Genomic DNA, 17,786 nt, shown 5'->3' with positions numbered 1-17,786 from the left:
GCATTGGGGTCTATGGGTTCTGGTGAGCTTTCAAGCCCTCAGCTCCTTGGTTTCTCTCTACCCATGTATGAGTCCTGTGTCCATGTCTCCCCTCTTGCTTTTTAATTGTTCTAACTAGCCACATATCTACAGTGCCTCCCTTTGTCCACCTGCCCACTTATTTTCCTACCTGTTCTCAGATCTATTCAACCATCTGGCTGGTCATCCATCCACCCATCCATAATACATCTGCCTGCCTGTTAGTGATCTATGCATCTATAGTCATCCTCCCACACCATGGTTGGCTTATCTGTAAACGGATCATCCTGTTTCTTCATCTGCCCATATAAAATTGACACGTAGGTATCTACATGGTCTAAGCATCAATCTACTTCCCTGGTGGTCTGCCAACTTCCCCGTCAAAGTATCTGTTCATCCGCTCTCTACAACATTCTGTTCGTCTTCCCATTGCTTGGCCTTCCCTCCCTCCTTTCCTGCAGCCCCTCTTCCCTATAGCTACAACCCTTCGTTCCCAAAATGAGTGAGCGCTTCCTGTATGCTCAGATCTGTACTGGTCTGAAAGGAGACACTGAAGATAGATCGGACAACTTCTATCCTCAAGGAACCTGTGGTGGTTTGAAAGAAAATGCCCCCCAAAGCGAAAGGCACTACCAGGAGGTGTGGCCTTGTTGGAGGGAATGTGTCACGGTGGGGGTAGGCTTTGAGGTCTCTTTTGCTCAAGCTTCTCTCAGTGTGACAGCCAGTTGACTTCCTGCTGCCTTCTGGTCAAGATATAGCACTCTCTGGTCCAGCATCATGTCTGCCTGTGTGCCACCGTGCTCCCTGTCATGATGATAACAGACTGAACCTCTGACACTGGAAGCCAGCAACCCCAATTAAATGTTTTCTTTCTAAGAGCTGCTGTGGTCATGGTGTCTCTTCACAGCAATAGAAACCCAAACTAGGACAGAAGCTATCATGGAACAGAACAGCGGTGATGAGGGACAGACACAGGAGTGTGGACAGGTGGGCACAGGTGCACAGAGGAGAGTCCTCTCAGACTGAAGGCTTCCAGGAGGCAGGGGCAGTGCCTGGATGGCTACGCATGCCCCCATTGGTCAGTCCTTCCACTTATGCCGCATGTCCCAGTCCACATTGCGATTCCTCTAATCCACCGTGGCTTCTCTGCCCAGTATCCCTCTGTTTGTTGTCTCTTTGTCAGGTGAAGAGCTTGCTTGTCTATGTGTTGTGGTCGGTCTCCTTACTAGTCTACCGTTGGTCATCTTCCCCCATGTGTCTTCCCCCAGCCTCATTCACCTCTCCATTTTCAGTTCTCTGCCAAACTGTTGGTGTGGGCACAGGGACACACGTGTGCTACAGTGCACATGCAGTAGTCGGAGGGCAACCTTGGGTGATAGTCTTTATCCTCCACATTGTTTGCCCTGGTTGTCCAGGAACTAATAGACCAGGTTGGCCTTGAACTCACTGAGTTCTGTCTGACTCTGCCTCCCAAGTGCTGGGATTAAAGGTATGCCCCCACCTTGCCAGGCTTATTATCCTATTCTTAATCCCTAGCAAAAGAAATGGAATTATAAAGATACTCCAATGAGCTGTTAGGATTCATCTTTGGGGCAAGGGAAGAGTTCAACCTTCTTCTAAGTACTTGGACTCCTGACACCAAGTGAAAGTGGCTTCCACTGGCAGAGAGATGCTGGGAAGTGAGGCAGAGCAGTTGGGCAGGCCACTAGTACGGCCTGTTCCGTTCTGTACACCAAGCTGTATATCCACTCTCTGAGAAATCAGCTGTCCATCTGTCTATCTGCCGATTGATTAGTCTGCCTGTCAGTTGTCCTATCTGTCAGTCAGTCTTCAGAACTGTCTCCCTGCCTGCCTACCCGTGTCAGTGTGTCCATCTGCACATCTGTTTGTGTCTCTATTTGTCTTTTGGTCTATCTAGAAATAAATGCACTCATCAGTTTGTGTTTAGTCAGCGTGCCCATCTATCTGCTTGTGTTTCTGGCCACTACTGCCCTTCTTTCTTCTTCCTGCCCCACATTTAACAGATAGACAGCTCCTTTGTTTCTTTTTTCCCAGGGAACACTTTAACTCACAAAACTCATTACCCTAGACAGACCACAGGGTCCAAGCAAGGACAGCAATGGTAGGGGCAAGGCCCCATAGTTATCTCCCTACCAGAGAGCCATCACTCCCTTCTGGTTTTGCCAGAAGCTGAGCTTTTATGGTCTGGCCATGTCCTCCCAGGCTGGAGTCCCTTTATCCATCTTTTTCTTTCTTTCTTTCTTTCTTTCTTTCTTTCTTTCTTTCTTTCTTTCCTTTCTTTCTTTCCTTTCCTTTCTTTCTTTCTTTCTTTTCTCTCTCTCTCTCTCTCTCTCTCTCTCTCTCTCTCTCTCTCTCTCTCTCTCTCTCTCTCTCTCTCTTTCTTTCTTTTTTGGTTTTGCTTTGTTTTGGTTTTTGAGACAGGGTTTCTCTGTAGGTTTGGAGCCTGTCCTGGAACTCGCTCTGTAGAACAGGCCTCAAACTCACAGAGCTCCGCCTGCCTCTGCCTCACAAGTGCTGGGATTAAAGGTGTGCACCACCACCAGCCAGGTCTTTCATTCTTTTTAATGGGGAGGAGGATGTGGAATTTTTATTTTATTTATTTTTAATTACTTTTCCCCCAAATAATGAGTTTCATTATGACACTCATTTATTCTTTTTTTTAAAAATATTTATTTATTTATTATGTATACAATATTCTGCATGTATGCCTGCATGCCAGAAGAGGGCCCCAGACCCCATTACAGATGGTTGTGAGCCACCATGTGGTTGCCAGGAATTGAACTCAGGACCTTTGGAAGAGCAGGCAATGCTCTTAACCACTGAGCCATCTCTCCAGCCCCACTCATTTATTCTTTTTTTTTTTTTTTTTTTTTTTTTTTTTTTTTTTTTTTTTTTTTTGGTTTTTCGAGACAGGGTTTCTCTGCAGCTTTTTTAGAGCCTGTCCTGGAACTAGCTCTTGTAGACCAGGCTAGCCTCGAACTCACAGAGATCCGCCTGCCTCTGCCTCCCGAGTGCTGGTCATTTATTCTTAAGTAAATATTTATTGGGTACCTACTGGGTGCCAGGCCTTTGTTAGATGATGAGGATGCAGATGTGAGCAGAAGGGTATACATCTACTTCTCTGAGCCTTAGAGTCTATACATAGATGCAACCACACTTCCACAATCTTATTGTTATAACTCTGTCTTTTGAGGCAGGCTCTGACCATGTAGTCTAGAACTTCCTATATAGCCCAGGCTGGGCTTGGAGTTATGATCCTCCGTGTGCTATGATTAGTATGATTAGTGTGGTTCTTACACAGCTTTACATAGCAGCTTTTCAGACACACACACACACACACACACACACAGAGTTGTATCCACTCTGTAGCAGCCTCTGCCAACATTCATTGGGTTTCATAGATGGATGGCATTTTAATGCTATTCTAAAGCAGCATATCTTCACACACACACACACAGAGAGAGAGAGAGAGAGAGAGAGAGAGAGAGAGAGAGAGAGAGAGAGAGAGAGATCATTTACTTCCACGGGACCCCTCCCAAACAGGGTATGGTGGTATTCTTTATTTCTCTTCCCACCCCTCCATGACCTTGAAGAGCCATTCCTGACCACATAGTGTTTCTGGTATAAACAGGGCAACTCATGGCACAGAGATGGTCAGAAACACACCCCCTTCTATTCACATCCCTTGCTGGCACAGGAGTTACTTCCCATCTGTCTCTCACTGTGCCTGCGTCTTTCTCCTTCCTCTTGTCTCTGGCTGCCTGCTCCACATGTCCCTAGTGACTCTTCTGAGTTTTGTTTCCATGGAGGGAGCGTGTGGATCTAAGAACGGCTCTCTGTTGATGTGGGGTGTTTTTAGTATTAGGGTGAAGTGCTTGGGGTCATGTCAGAATGTACATTTGAACTGCTGTGTGTTTGTATGTCTGTCTGCTGTGGAACTCTGTGTGTTTTTATTCAAGTGCACACGCACACACACACTCACACATACATACATACATACACGCACGCACATGCCTGGCTCCCTAATATGCTGAACGGGCCATTACACCTCTTGCATGCGGGGCTGAGGGTGGGTGGGGGGACAGAGGGAGGCAGCAGGATTCTGTAAGAACATTAAATCCCAAATAAAGTAGAAAATATTTTTTAAAATTACCGACTTCCCGTTTTCTCCGAAATGGAGTGAAACGAGGCTGGTCCCGAGGCAGGGGCTCCACAGGGCCAGCCACTGGAAAGGGGCAGTGCTTTATTTTTTATTTTTGTAATAAGAGGAACTGAATTAGAAAAAACGGGGAAGGAAGAGCAGAGTCAGATTGTTAAAGGATTCAATGAGCTGTGGCCAATGTATTCGAAAGGTGCTTAAGGCAGCAGAGCCGTTCACCAAACACACGCTCCAGCTCGCACACGCACACACAGCCACACCGAGCACCACACACCGCCATCACACTCACACGACGGAGACAAAGGCACATTCAGCCAGATTCGCACTGGGATGTACAGCCAGGGACACAAAGACACACTGTCCCACACCTGCCCTGAATGGACAGCACATCCTCTGAGGTGTGCGTGTCCATCGAAGGCTCCAGAGCAATTGGATGTACCCCAGGAGACGCAAAGGAATCTCACAAGTACACACCCACACTCACGGTGACAAGTGATGTACACGCTCACCACCCACCCACGCCTACCACACCCATACCACACCCACATGCTTACCACCCACACACGCTCACCACACACACACTCACCACACACATGCTCACCACACACACACGCTCACCACACACACACGCTCACCACACACACACGCTCACCACACACACGCTCACCACACACACACGCTCACTACTCTGGATCTTCCCAAATCTGCTCATACACCCCACAACAGCCACATATGAACATCTACACATCTGTACCCCCACATAGACTCACCCCAAAGAACCCTTAGTCCCATACCTCCTTATTCTCTTGGTCAGGTGCCCCTGTGACTGAGCAACAAAGACCCCAGACCTCCAAGCCCTCCAACATCATCACTCTGGTGACCCACACACCCCACATGCAATTATTAGTAATGATGCTGGGGGCACAGGGGTGGAGCTCAGCGGTAGTGCACTTGCCAAGCATGTTCAAGACCAGTACGTTTACAGCGGCTTTCCATCGGACATCTATTTAAACCCAAGCCTCCTGTGAAACAGCCATCTCTTCTTTACCCTAGAGATGAAGCAAGGGAGCTCGAGTGAGCTAAATAACCTGCCCAGGGCTGTCCATGAGCAGCAGGCCAAGCCGAAACCCGGGGTGGCTTCAAATTTTAAATTCCAACCAACAGAGACGTGTGGTTTTGCTCACACATCCTCATGAACTCAGCCTGCCGGGCATTTGTCTACTCAGGTTCCAATACATACACAGACAGTAACCTGCAAGCATGCCCCCCCCCTCCACAGAGCCCTCTGCACTCTGCTTCTCCTTTTCTCCCGCTGCTTCACTCCCCTGCCTCCTCCAGACAGTGAAGTCTCCGGTGGGGATGGGGGTGGGGAGCAGGGGCACGAACAGGGCTCTTCCACCTCCAGTCAGCAGCCTTCTTCTGGCCCCACCAAAACCGCACCTCCTAGGGCCTGGGAAAGGTGAGCCCCAGCTTCTCTGCCCCGCCCCTCCTTCACATCCTCACCAAAGGGGACATTAAAAAGTGCTGACAGCGCAGGGGAGAGGCCACCTGCCTACCCGCCAGCCGGCCACTTTCATCTTATGGGTCTCCTGCCTGCCATGGCCACAGCCTCCTGCCCTGCCTCTCCCTCCTCCAGGTCCCTTATTAATCTGTCCCGTCTGACCAGCCAGACCCGCCCCTTCACCCCCATCTTACCTCCTTCCCAAGTGCCCAAGAGGAAGTTTCCTCTCCTCAACATCTCAGTGCTGCTAGGCAGAGGCTCCTCTGCCTCTGTCAGTCACCTTAGGCACCAGAGAAGAAGTCTCGGGAGCTCACACTCCTCTGGAGTGACAGCAGAGTGTGACACAAGGACACATAACCCAGTCAGACCTCGCTTGGGACACACACAGCACACACTGACACAGCACAGCCAAACACACACCTAGCCATTCCCTGAGCTACTATCAATATCAATGAAGTAACACACAACACTCACGGAGATGGCTAGCCATACATCACAACACCTGTAGAGCAACATGTTCACACACAATAACACAGAACACTACTACGGCACGGAAACACAATTACCAGTGACGCTGGGTGACCATGTAATGTAAACGTGTCTGGCTCATATTTACAGAGTAGATAATAGCAGCCACATATCTGCACACAATGATACGTACATTATGGTAGGCAAGTGTGATGACCATCACAGTATGCAAACACTCAATATACATGTTAGGAATCACATATATCCTAGAACCAATATACATATCCCACAAACATCTAGACAAGTCCGGCTAAGAATACCCTAAACAGCATGTTACTGAGGTCAGAAAAACAGAGACTAGAAACAGAAATAAAGGCATTTATCTGGGACGGTGGTGGTCCTTGACCTTAACCCCAGCACTCGGGAGGCAGAGGCAGGTGGATCTCTGAGTTTGAGGCCAGCCTGGTCTACAGAGCGAGTTCCAGGACAGCCAGGGCTACATAGAAAAACCCTGTCTTGAAAAATCAGCCTCACTTCCTCACTTTACCCCACCTCCAGGGGAGGGGGGAAAGCCTAGCCTAGACAGGATATTTAGTTATCTTTGCCAACAATTTTTTTTGCTTTGTTTTGTTTTTGTTTGATTTTTCAAGACAGGATTTTTTGTGTAATAGCCCTGGCTGTCCTGGAATTCACTCTGTAGACCAGGCTGGCCTAGAACTCATAGAGATCCGCCTGCTTCTGCCTCCCAAGTGCTGGGATTAAAGGTGTGAGCCACCACTACCCAGCCTACCAACATCTTTTTGAAACATAAACTTAATACTAAAATAACCCCCCCCCCCCGACTGTTTTGGCTCCCAAGCTCCAGACTCGGTGAGTAGGCATATGTTTTTCTTTTCTGTTCTCCTTAGTTGTGAGTCACTTCCTAGCCAGGTGAGATGCACCCCAACAAGACTTCTCTAACACATACTCAGCTTCCCTCAATGCTGCTTCTCACAGACAGCTTTCCTAATGTCCCCAAGCACAATACACTGTCCAAAAATTCCATGGGGTCCCAGTGTCTGCCTTTGCTTCTCATTAGTTGTTGGACTGGCACCTAGTATTCCTAAGAGAGCATACTGTCTATTGGAACACAGCAGGTCCTTGAGGACTCTGTTAGATGCATGAATGGCAAACACAATGCACACAAAAGAATAGTAGAAACTGGGCAGTGGTGGTGCACACCTTTAATCCCAGCATTAGGGAGGCACAGGCAGGTGAATCTCTGTGAGTTTGAGGTTAGCCTGGTCTACAAGATCTAGTTCCAGGACAGGCACCCAAAGCTACACAGAGAAACCCTGTCTCAAAAAACAAAAGAGAAAGAGAGAGAGAGAGAGAGAGAGAGAGAGAGAGAGAGAGAGAGAGAGAACGCAGTAGAGTCCTTGACCGCAGGCTAAGTCCTAGGATGCTAGAATCTGATGCAGTTTAGTGAAATCCCATATTTGCTCTTGGTGCTCTTAAGCAAAGCCCTTCACTTTCGCAGGCTTCAGTTTCCTTGCCTATCTGCAAAGCACTTGGCTTGTGGCAGTGCTCTGAGATGCTCTAGGGGTTCTCTCTCAGAGCAGAGCTGTGCGTGCAAGGATAGGGCAAGGGTGGGCACGCTTCAGCCATGGCACTTCTGTTATTATCACCATTTATTATTGTTTTTTTTTTCTCATGGTTTATTTTTTTTATATTTAAAAATTTCCATCTCCTTCCCTCCTCCTCCCCCCTCCCTCCCCTCCTTCTCCCCCTTCTCTCCCCTCCTTCTCCCCCTTCCCTCCCCTCCCCTCCACCCATACCTCCCCTCCCTCCCTCTCAAGGCCAAGGAGCCATCAGGGTTCCCCACTCTATGCTAAGACCAAGGTCCTCCCAACTCCCCCCAGGTCCAGGAAGGTGATCGACCAAGCTGAGAAGGCTCCCACAGAGCCCGTCCATGAAGAACAATCAGAGCCCAGAGCCATTGTCCTTTGCTTCTCAGTCAGCCCCCGCTGTTGGCCACACTCAGAGAGACGGGTTTGGTCGCATGATCCATCAGTCCCATTCCAACTGGAGTTGGTGATCTCCCATTAGTTCTGTCCCACCGTCTCCATGAGTGAACGCACCCCTCTCGTTCCTGACTTTCTCCCTCATGTTCTCGCTCCTTCTGCTCCTCATCGGGACCTTGGGAGCTCAGTCCAGTGCTCCAATGTGGGGCTCAGTCACTTTCCCCATCTGTCGCCAGCTGGAGGTTCCCTCACGGTCCTGACTTTCTTTCTCATGTTCTCTCTCCTTCTGCTCCTCATCAGGACCTTGGGAGCTCAGTCCGGTGCTCCAAGGTGGGGCTCTGTCATTTTCTTCATCTATCGTCAGGTGGAGGTTCTTCTTATTATCTTCTCAAGGATCCCAAACTTATAGGCTCGATGTCCTTTAATCATGGCTAGAAACCGAATATGAGTGAGTACATCCCATGTTCATCTTTATGGGTCTGGGTTACCTCACTCAGAATAGTGTTTTCTATTTCCATCCATTTGCCTGCAAAATTCAAGATGTCATTGTTTTTTACCGCTGAGTAGTATTCTAGCATGTATATATTCCACAGTTTCTTCATCCATTCTTCCACTGAAGGGCATCTAGGCTGTCTCCAGGATCTGGCTATTACAAATAATGCTGCTATGAACATAGATGAGCATATGCTTTTGTTGTATGATTGGGCATCTCTTGGGTAGATTCCCAATAGTGGAATTGCTGGGTCCTGGGGTAGGTTGATCCCGAATTTCCTGAGAAACCGCCACACTGCTTTCCAAAGTGGTTGCACAAGTTTGCATTCCCACCAGCAATGGATGAGTGTGCCCCTTACCCCACAACCTCTCCAGCAAAGGTTATTATTGGTGTTTTGGATTTTAGCCAATCTGACAGGTGTAAGATGATATCTCAAAGTTGTTTTGATTTGCATTTCCCTGATAGCTAGGGAGGTTGAGCATGACCTTAAGTGTCTTTTGGCCATTCGAACTTCTTCTGTTGAGAATTCTCTGTTCAGTTCAGCGCCCCATTTTTTAATTGGGTTAATTGGCATTTTACCGTCACCATTTATTATTGTATAGTCTTGTGCCTTCTGCCTCCACCTCCCAAGCGCTGGGACCCCAGAAGTGCCCCGACACACACAGCCCTTCCACTATCATGTGTCTTTATGTTGATGCATTCAAAACTACACAGAAGGCTCCAAAGTTAAACGTAGCTCTGGAGCCTGTCGACTAGGTGATCTCTAGTTCCCCCTCTGGGGTGCTACCATGCAGTGGAAAGAGTGGGTCAAATACAGACCAGAACTCGTGCAGACTCTTATCCTCTCAGTTCTCTAAGTGGACCCCAATCTGCAGACTCAGCAGAGGAGTCTCAGCAGTAAGCATGGCATGAGGCCAGTTGGAGGAGGATTCCTAGGAGTTTTCAATATCCCATGCAGATTCCTAACTCTAATGGCAGACTCAAAGACCAGAGACCTGATGGGCGGAGGAGGTAGGTCACCACTTACCGGAAGGGACAGTGATCAAAGCAACAGCTAAAAAAAGCAAGCAGGACTGAACAGGAGCTGCAGAGGATGGGGAGGGGTGGAAGCTGTGAACTATTTGAAAAGCCCACACACAGTGAAGATGACACACAGGACACACTCTTAATATCATGCACCTTAGGGAGCTGAACTTTATCCTGGAAAGGCAAGGAAACATCAGGAAAGCCATATAAATGAGGGTGGCCACAGGACGCTGGCTGCTTTCTCTGAGTTTCTTGAGGCTGGGGAAAAGAAGTAGCCTCGAGCTGGGTCTGAAGTGTGCTTGGGGTAGGAGGACCCTTGCATTTTTCTCCTCTAGCCTCAGCATCTACTACTCATACATCTGCCTCCTGGGTTACAATTCTGTCCTGCTTACCAAGCTACTCTGCAGCCCCCATCCATCTTCTTCCACTGCTTCCTCCCCATTGGCTCAGCGCCACACCACTGTTTGCAGCGGCCATTCTCAAGTCACGGGCTCTGATGGCAGGCAGTTCTTACGCCCTTCTTGAGCCTCTGAATGAAGACGCCTAGGCTCAGTCTGAAGGTTTTCAGCACTTGCCCCTCCGCACACTCTCCCATAGCCAACTCCTCGACAAGCAGGACTTCAAACTCAACTAGCAACTTCACCATAGGAAAGGGGCCCTATTTCAAGTCTATTGAACTTCATGAATGTGGATTGATGACTCCCAAATTGATACTTAGGTCCTGGCTTCCAACCAGGAGCTCCCGCTCCCCACTGGACATCCCCCCCCCCACCCAGGGGACTTTTCATACTTAAAATTCAATGTGATCACCTCAAGTCCCAAACTAGCCCATTTCTCTCTAGCCACACTCCCTAACCTTCCCACCATGCACCTGACAGATCTCGCCCAGATCCCACCCCCACCCCATTCCTTTGTGCTCACATTGGCCACCTTCCTTCAAGTGTCTCTATTGCTGTTTCTCTGCACAACACATCCAAACCTGACCAACTCAGCCCTTGTAGATGGGCTACTTCTTTTCTATGAGTGGGTGCCGGATCTACCCCTTTAATCTGTCCTCTTCCCTTGCTGCCTGAGTCCTCACCTAGAACCCTGGGCTTTCCACTTCTGTTCAGTGACTAGAGCCTGGCCTTCTTGGACCTGACTTACCTTCATTGTTTTGTTCTTTCTACAACTGGGTACCATTTTTCCTCGTCTCTCTCGGATCCCAAGTTCATGTTAATGGTGACTTTTACCCAGGCAGCCCCAGTCACTGGGGTTGGTACTCTTCCAGGTAGCTAACAGCCTTCTCATGTGCATCTCAACTGATCACTAGCAGTCCTGGTTCCCACCCTTCACAGGCTCCTCCTGGACACTGACAACAAAAACGTCCTTGGTTGATGACACCAGTGGATGGCTCTCTTCACCTTTCCCGTGACCCTCTTTTAATTAGCAGAACTTTCACCTGCCTCTACAGCTTTAGATCTTGGCCAGGAGTGAGACCATAACAAAAACGGTGACATTCCCTGGAGTAGGAGATTATTGCTACCATCTTTCTTTCAGATGAGGAAGTGGAGGGAGGTCATGTATAGACTTACCAAGTGTTGGAAAACCTTGAGTATCGGTTCTGTGTGATCTTGGCCGGGCTCCCTCCTGAACTTCGCCTTCCTTATTTGTAAACTGGTCAGAATAGAATGCCATCTGGGTCATGGGTGTTAGATGCACTCAGCGTGAAACAGGGGGTCCCCTCTGCACCGCTCCTTTTCTTCTGTACCCCGAGCTGCTCTAGGTCATACACACTGGCCCTACCTTTCTGCTAGTGAGGGACCAACTCAGACCATACTGTCCAACTACGTCCCACTCCACAGTCCCCCAATCCTACTGGCAATGAGGCCAACATCAGGGTTACTTCTCTGACTCCCAACCAGCAATTCTGGGCTACCTACCTCTTAACTACCTACCTCTGCAGCTCCAGGAGCCTTCTTCTGCAGAGCTCATGGCTCACCTTTCACTTCTGTCAGCAAACTCGTGACTTCTCTACTTGATTAATGTGCCTCCCTTTTTGTTAGGGATACTTCCTAACACTAGCTCTCTGACGAAGCAAAAATTCTCAATCAAGCCAAATCAAAACAAGCCAAATTAAGAAATATCCAGGTTTAATGGGAGATCTGTGCTCTTGGGTGGCCCCGAGGGGGAAACCGGGAAGCCACAGGAATGCGACCCCAGGGAGGGAGAAAGGGAGACCACGTGGTTTTCTTTTGGGGGGATCACTTAAGTACCCTGAGGAATGGTCCTGACCCCACCCCCAGGGAGGGGTCAGGACCTAGCCTGCTGGGATTTGAAGTCCAGACCAGGCCTTGGGGCTGGGACCTACGCTCCCAACCTAACACTTTTCTGTGGGCAACGAGTGCATCTCACCTCCCATGCCAGGCTGTGGGATCCCACAATGCTGTGCATCTCACCTCCCACACCAGGCTGTGGGATGCCCAGAGGTGTGCAATGTTGTGTATCTCACCTCCCACGCCAGGTTGTGGGATGCCCACAGGTGTACAACACTGTTCATTTCACCTCCCACACCAGGCTGTGGGCTCCCACAATGCTGTGCGTCTCACCTCCCACACCAGGCTGTGGGCTCCCACAATGCTGTGCATCTCACCTCCCACACCAGGCTGTGGGATCCCACAATGCTGTGCATCTCCCCTCCGACGTCAGGCTGTGGGCTCCCACAATGTGCGTCTGCACAGGCTTCTACTCCTAGGACTAAGCCGGAGTGACTGTGTAGGCGGTACGCAAGTCCTACTACTCAGCGACTGAGAAATCGAGAGTTCTTTCCAGGATGTTCCCCTGCAGAGGTCTTCAGAGTTTCTTGAAGGTAGTGTCAGCTCGCAGATGTGTGTTCATGAGCTGCTCACAACAGTGCTCTTCTTTCAGGGTGCTGAGCCCCACAAGAAACTAGAAGAGTTAAATGACCTGGGAGTGATGAGCAAAGGTGATGGGAGCACCCTGGAAACCAATTAATTTGCCTGGAATCCATCAGGAAATCCAGAAAGCGGCTTTTGGAAATCTTCTCACATAAGCCAGCCCTCTTGTACACACACACATTAGCTTCACTTCTACTCCCAGGGAACCAGGTAAGTTCTCCTAGATGCTCTTAAGGAGCATTTCTGTCCCCTCTTAATTCAGAACATCAAATAGCTAGTTCTTGGGGCTCAAGGCCTCAGCACGAATCACAACGAATGGCTGCCCCCATGGGACAGGATATAGCAAGCCTTCCTCTCCAATCCTCCCACGGACTCCTCACTTCCAGTTCTGCTCTTCCCTCTCCTCACCTAATGCATTCTGACGGCACTTCCTCCAGGAACTCACTACACTCAACACCAGCACCATCACTATCAAGTGTCCCCCATTCTGAGCACCAACAGTCAAGTCCCTCTACAGCTGTTTTCTCAAGGCTCAAACATCCCTTGGGAGGTTACTGTGTCCACACCCGGCAGACTTACCTTCCTCCCCACCATCTGGCTAGTTACCTGGAATGCAAGACTGTGTTCCTTTTGCCAGCCCAGACCCCTGATGCCACACTGTTCCCAGCTGGGTTCTGAGAAAATATCATCAGAGGACATCAGGATCAGCTGGAGAACTGGTAAGGCGTCAAGACTCCTGGGCGGAACTAAGTGTCTTCATCTCTAGCCCCGGGCCTCGCCCTAGTGAAGACTGTGAACTTCTCAGCAGTGTTAGCCAACTCCCATGATTAAAGACTCCAGGACATAACAGAGCTGAGGTAAACTAGTGACAGCCACATGGCCTGTGAGTGACAAAAAGAGGGCCTTCCATGACCCCACTGCTGTGGAGCTCCCAATCTCTGGACTCTTGTGTTAGAAGAGTGGCCCTGGCATGCTGGGCTCTCCAGAACAGAAAACAGGCCACGAGAAATGTAGCTCAGACTGAGAAGCATGGCGCCAGCAGGTGCCACAGCCAGAGTCCGTGAGTGTCCGGGGTGTGAATTCATCTCCAGACTTTTGTCTTCTTGTCACACAGAAGCTGTCCTGTGCAGAGTGGAGCTCGAAGGCTCCCCACAGTGGGCAGTGTGGGTAGCACAGTTCCACCCAAGTTGGCCTGGATCCCTGCATGGAACAAGCGCGCCACACTGTGGCCACAGCAGGAGCGGCTCGGCCCAAGGGAGCACACTGGAGATGTCCAGATTCCCTACCTGCCTTATTGCCTCCCACTCTTCCTTCTGATTCCTAAACCTGACACGTCTACCCAAAGGAAGTAAGGGAATGCAGGCTTGCACTATTTCTCCTGAATCTCAGGAAGGAGCTTCAGTGCCTTTGGGAGATTCGGAATAGACTCGTATCCATTTCCCAAACCTCAGCACCCAGAGCTTCAGGCAAGCTTCTGACAGTGTCCATGCCCACCATCCTGCTGGCTACCAATCGACTCAATTCCTTCATTTGTGCCCACTCTTAAAAACAGAATGAAAAGAATAATCATAAAATTGGACTCTGTATTCCAGAGGAGGCCTGACCATCCCAGCAAGCAGTGACACACACCTCCCTGTCTGGTTATTGCTTTGGTTAATGCATATATTAGGGTGTTAGTAATCACATCACACAGTTGACTCATATTGAGCTTGCAGTCAACTAAACCCCCCCAGGTCTTTTCTCCAAGAACTGCTGTCAAGCTGGGTCCACCCCCACCCCATCCAGTACTTATGCCATTGATTTTGTTTTAACCTAAGTGCAGGCCTCTACATTTATCCCTGTTAAATTTAATCTTGTTGGTTCCAGCCCAGTGTTCCGGCCTGTTGAAATCGTTTTGAATCCTGCCTCTTTCATGCAAAGTATTAACTGTGTCCCCACCCCCACCCCCCAACTCCTGGCTCTATCACCTGCAAATGATGACCCTGATGCCTCAGTTGTCAATAAAAACGTCAGACAGGACACAGGCCTAGACTGAGCCCTAAGGTATACTTCTGGAGACTTCCCCCATATCCAGACTGATGTGGCTTCATTAATCAACTCCCAGAGAATCTGCCAAAAGAATCGTCACCAAAGTTTCATGGCCATTTAGTCCAGATGTATCTGCCCCATCTGCAGACAACATGAGGGTTCTGTCAGTTGCTTTGGAGACGTTTCCTGCCCTCGGACTGCACCTGCCCGCTTCATGTCCTCCGAAGAATATCTATTCAGTCATAACTTCAGGGGATTACAGACTTCCAATGGTGTCCTCTCCTGCATGAGTCCAGGATGTCCCTGGGAGTGTCTGCTATTTCATATCCTTCTGCGCACCAGACTCTCTGTGTCTGCTATTTCATACTCTATCACTCTGCGCCTCTGGAGATTCCTCTACTCTCAGCTGCGCAGTGGCCTCCCTTGCCTACAAACTGAAGAGCCCTCTGCTAGCTGCCCTTAAATGGTGGTCGGCATCTACCAAACCCTTCCAAACCCACTCCTAAGGCTTCGGTGGCTGGCCTGCCTTCTATACTGGGTAGGACAGTGGAATGTGATGACGGAAACAAAGGCTGGAGATTCACAAGCCTGGAAAGACCAGGTAGGTCCAGGAGCTTCATGAAGTGGAGGGTCTGTTACCGCTCAGTTCAGTCAGGCTGCATCAAACTCAGCAGGTGAAGAGAAGTCCACTGGAATGGGACAAGGTCAGGGCAGGCAAACTACCTGGCCATAGACTGGAACAGCACAAGTCTAAACGGAATTCTCACATTTCCTACATGGACTGGAGGAGAGAGGTGAAGCGAAGACAGCCTGGCTGGAGATACTGAGAGTGGAGGAGTGCAGGGCTTACTCTCCTCCTGGGCCCTTATCCACAGCTGCACAGTATCAGCTATTAGGAAGCCCAGAAAGCCTCAGGTTCAGCGGTCACACTCTCAAGCGTCCATACGGGCACACAGGTCACATGCCACAAACCAGGTGTTAAGGCCCGATAATGAAGAACGGAGACTGACCATGGGAATGAACACAAACGGGAGTTGGGGGGGAAGGACAGCAGCTCTTTAGCTCCTCCAGCCAACTGCTGTCATGTGGGAAACCCGACTTTATTGTTATTAGATTGGCTGATTTTCCAGTGAAGTCAGAAATCTCTCTAGATGGGGATTTCAACCTCTAATGCTATCAATTCTGAAAGACGTTTAAAGCAGTTATTGGGCAAACAAATCACCTGTGTTCTGGCTGACCATGATGGTCCCCTCTTAGCTGACAGCTGCCTGGTACTTGGAGAGGCCAGGTGACATGGGCTGAAATCCTGCTGTGAGTCGTTTTTAATGCCATGGGGATGATTCTTCTGCTCTACAGAAACAACTACTCGGAAGTTAACTCAAACCCTGTTCTTCTGTAAGCTTTTAGGTTTAGCTTACAAGCCTCTGAATTTATTTGCTTTTTTGGACAGAGTGTCCCAATTACATTTTGACTCCTTTAAGTATGAAAATGGCAAATATATTTGATGTCTTTTATTTCTGTTTGTTTGAGACAAGGTCTTGGTATAGCCCAGGGGGCCTCAAACTTTCAGCAAAGCCCAGATGCTGGAGGCGCAGGTATGTGCCACCACACCCATATCTGATTTAAGTACATTTATCTGAACCAAACTAACTTTCAAAAGGATTTAAGGCAAATCTTAGTCATTTTAAATGTCCCCAAACTACACAGAAACAAGTAAGATTTCAGCTTAAAAATCAATTTAAATATTCAGTATTTTTAAATGTTGTATTACATGGCAAACCTACTTATCTTAACAAACTCTCTTCCATATGTCAAGGACTTAAAACACAAATTGGGAGAGCATGTGATAATGCATGCCTTTTATCCCAGGACTTAAAGGCTGAGGCAGTAGAGCGGACAGTGAGTTCAAAGTTGGCCTGAGTTACATTGTAAGACAATTTCAAGGAAAAACACAAGTCAAAACAAAAAAGATCTCCAGACCTACAGATTATTAGAAGCGAATAGTAGTAATATGGCTTTGATACACCTTTATTCTGAGGCCTCCATCACAAGATGCTTACCTAGCAAGGAAGTCGCCCCATGAACTTGGGGCTACTGTGTCAGATGCCTGAGATTAAAAATAGCCAGAAACTTTGGTTAGGCACCGACAGGATTCTGAAGGAGCCCAGAAAGTCCTACTTATGGGTGTGTAAAGCAGTCACAGGGTTCCTACCACAAATCAAAGTGTCAGTCAGCCTACATGCTGGGTTGACTCTTCTGCACCTAGTTGTACCTGCTCGCTTAAGTATAGAACCCAGCTTAGATAATTCGGCGTCCACCTTGACTGGGTGGTACGTTTTCTTGGCTCTAAAAAAAAAATTAAAACCTCTTTCCACTTTGATAACGTCTGCTTTCTAGTTCTTCTCTTAGTGGACACCACTCCTAGAGCTCTTCCATGAAGCCTGGCTGGCTGTAGGATCTCCCGACCGTGACCTGTGGTCCCAATTCCTAGGGTTCTGCTGACAGTTCTCTCTCCTTACCCTTCGCTGTGTTCCAGATGTACCTGGGTTTCCCCTACAGCACTCGGTGGTACCCTCTTTCCGAAGACTTCCCCTCTAGGTCTACTATATGCACCCTATCCCCAAGAGGACTTGATCAAAGAACCCCATGTTCGATACCGTGGAGTTCTACCCCAACTCCCTATGACTCTATTCTTACTCCCTTCGGACCATAGATCTCCTCAGAAGAGAGAAAATTTTGGCATTGTTCATGCTAAGACAGAGACAACCAAGCCTTCCCGCTTCTGCTAGACAAGCAAGCTGTCTCCAGAGGAGGGAAGGAAACTAATGTTTGATGAACACTGAGTCAAAAATCTCACTTGTCTCATTCACTCTTAGTAGCCACATGGTGGCACCTGTTAAAGTAATCACACACAGAGATAGTAACTTGACAGACAACAGAAAGCAAAGGTAAAACCAAGATTCAAACCTAGTCTACACTCCAAAAGGCTCTCTTGTACACACTGCTTTTAGTTCTTAAAGACAAGTCCAGCCCGTCAAATGTGGCAGAAAGACAGTATTTTGGTGGAAATGCTGCCTTGTCAGATTTCTAGCCATGACTATGACAAACTGTAATCTGGAAATGTCTCAACTTCTCTATCAAAGTTCTCAGAAACAGCTCAGAATCGAGTGTT

Source organism: Arvicola amphibius, chromosome 1 (assembly GCF_903992535.2).
Source record: "Arvicola amphibius chromosome 1, mArvAmp1.2, whole genome shotgun sequence".
Lineage (NCBI taxonomy): Eukaryota > Metazoa > Chordata > Mammalia > Rodentia > Cricetidae > Arvicola > Arvicola amphibius.
The sequence above is the reverse complement of the archived record's forward strand: the minus strand, read 5'-3'. Positions refer to the sequence as shown.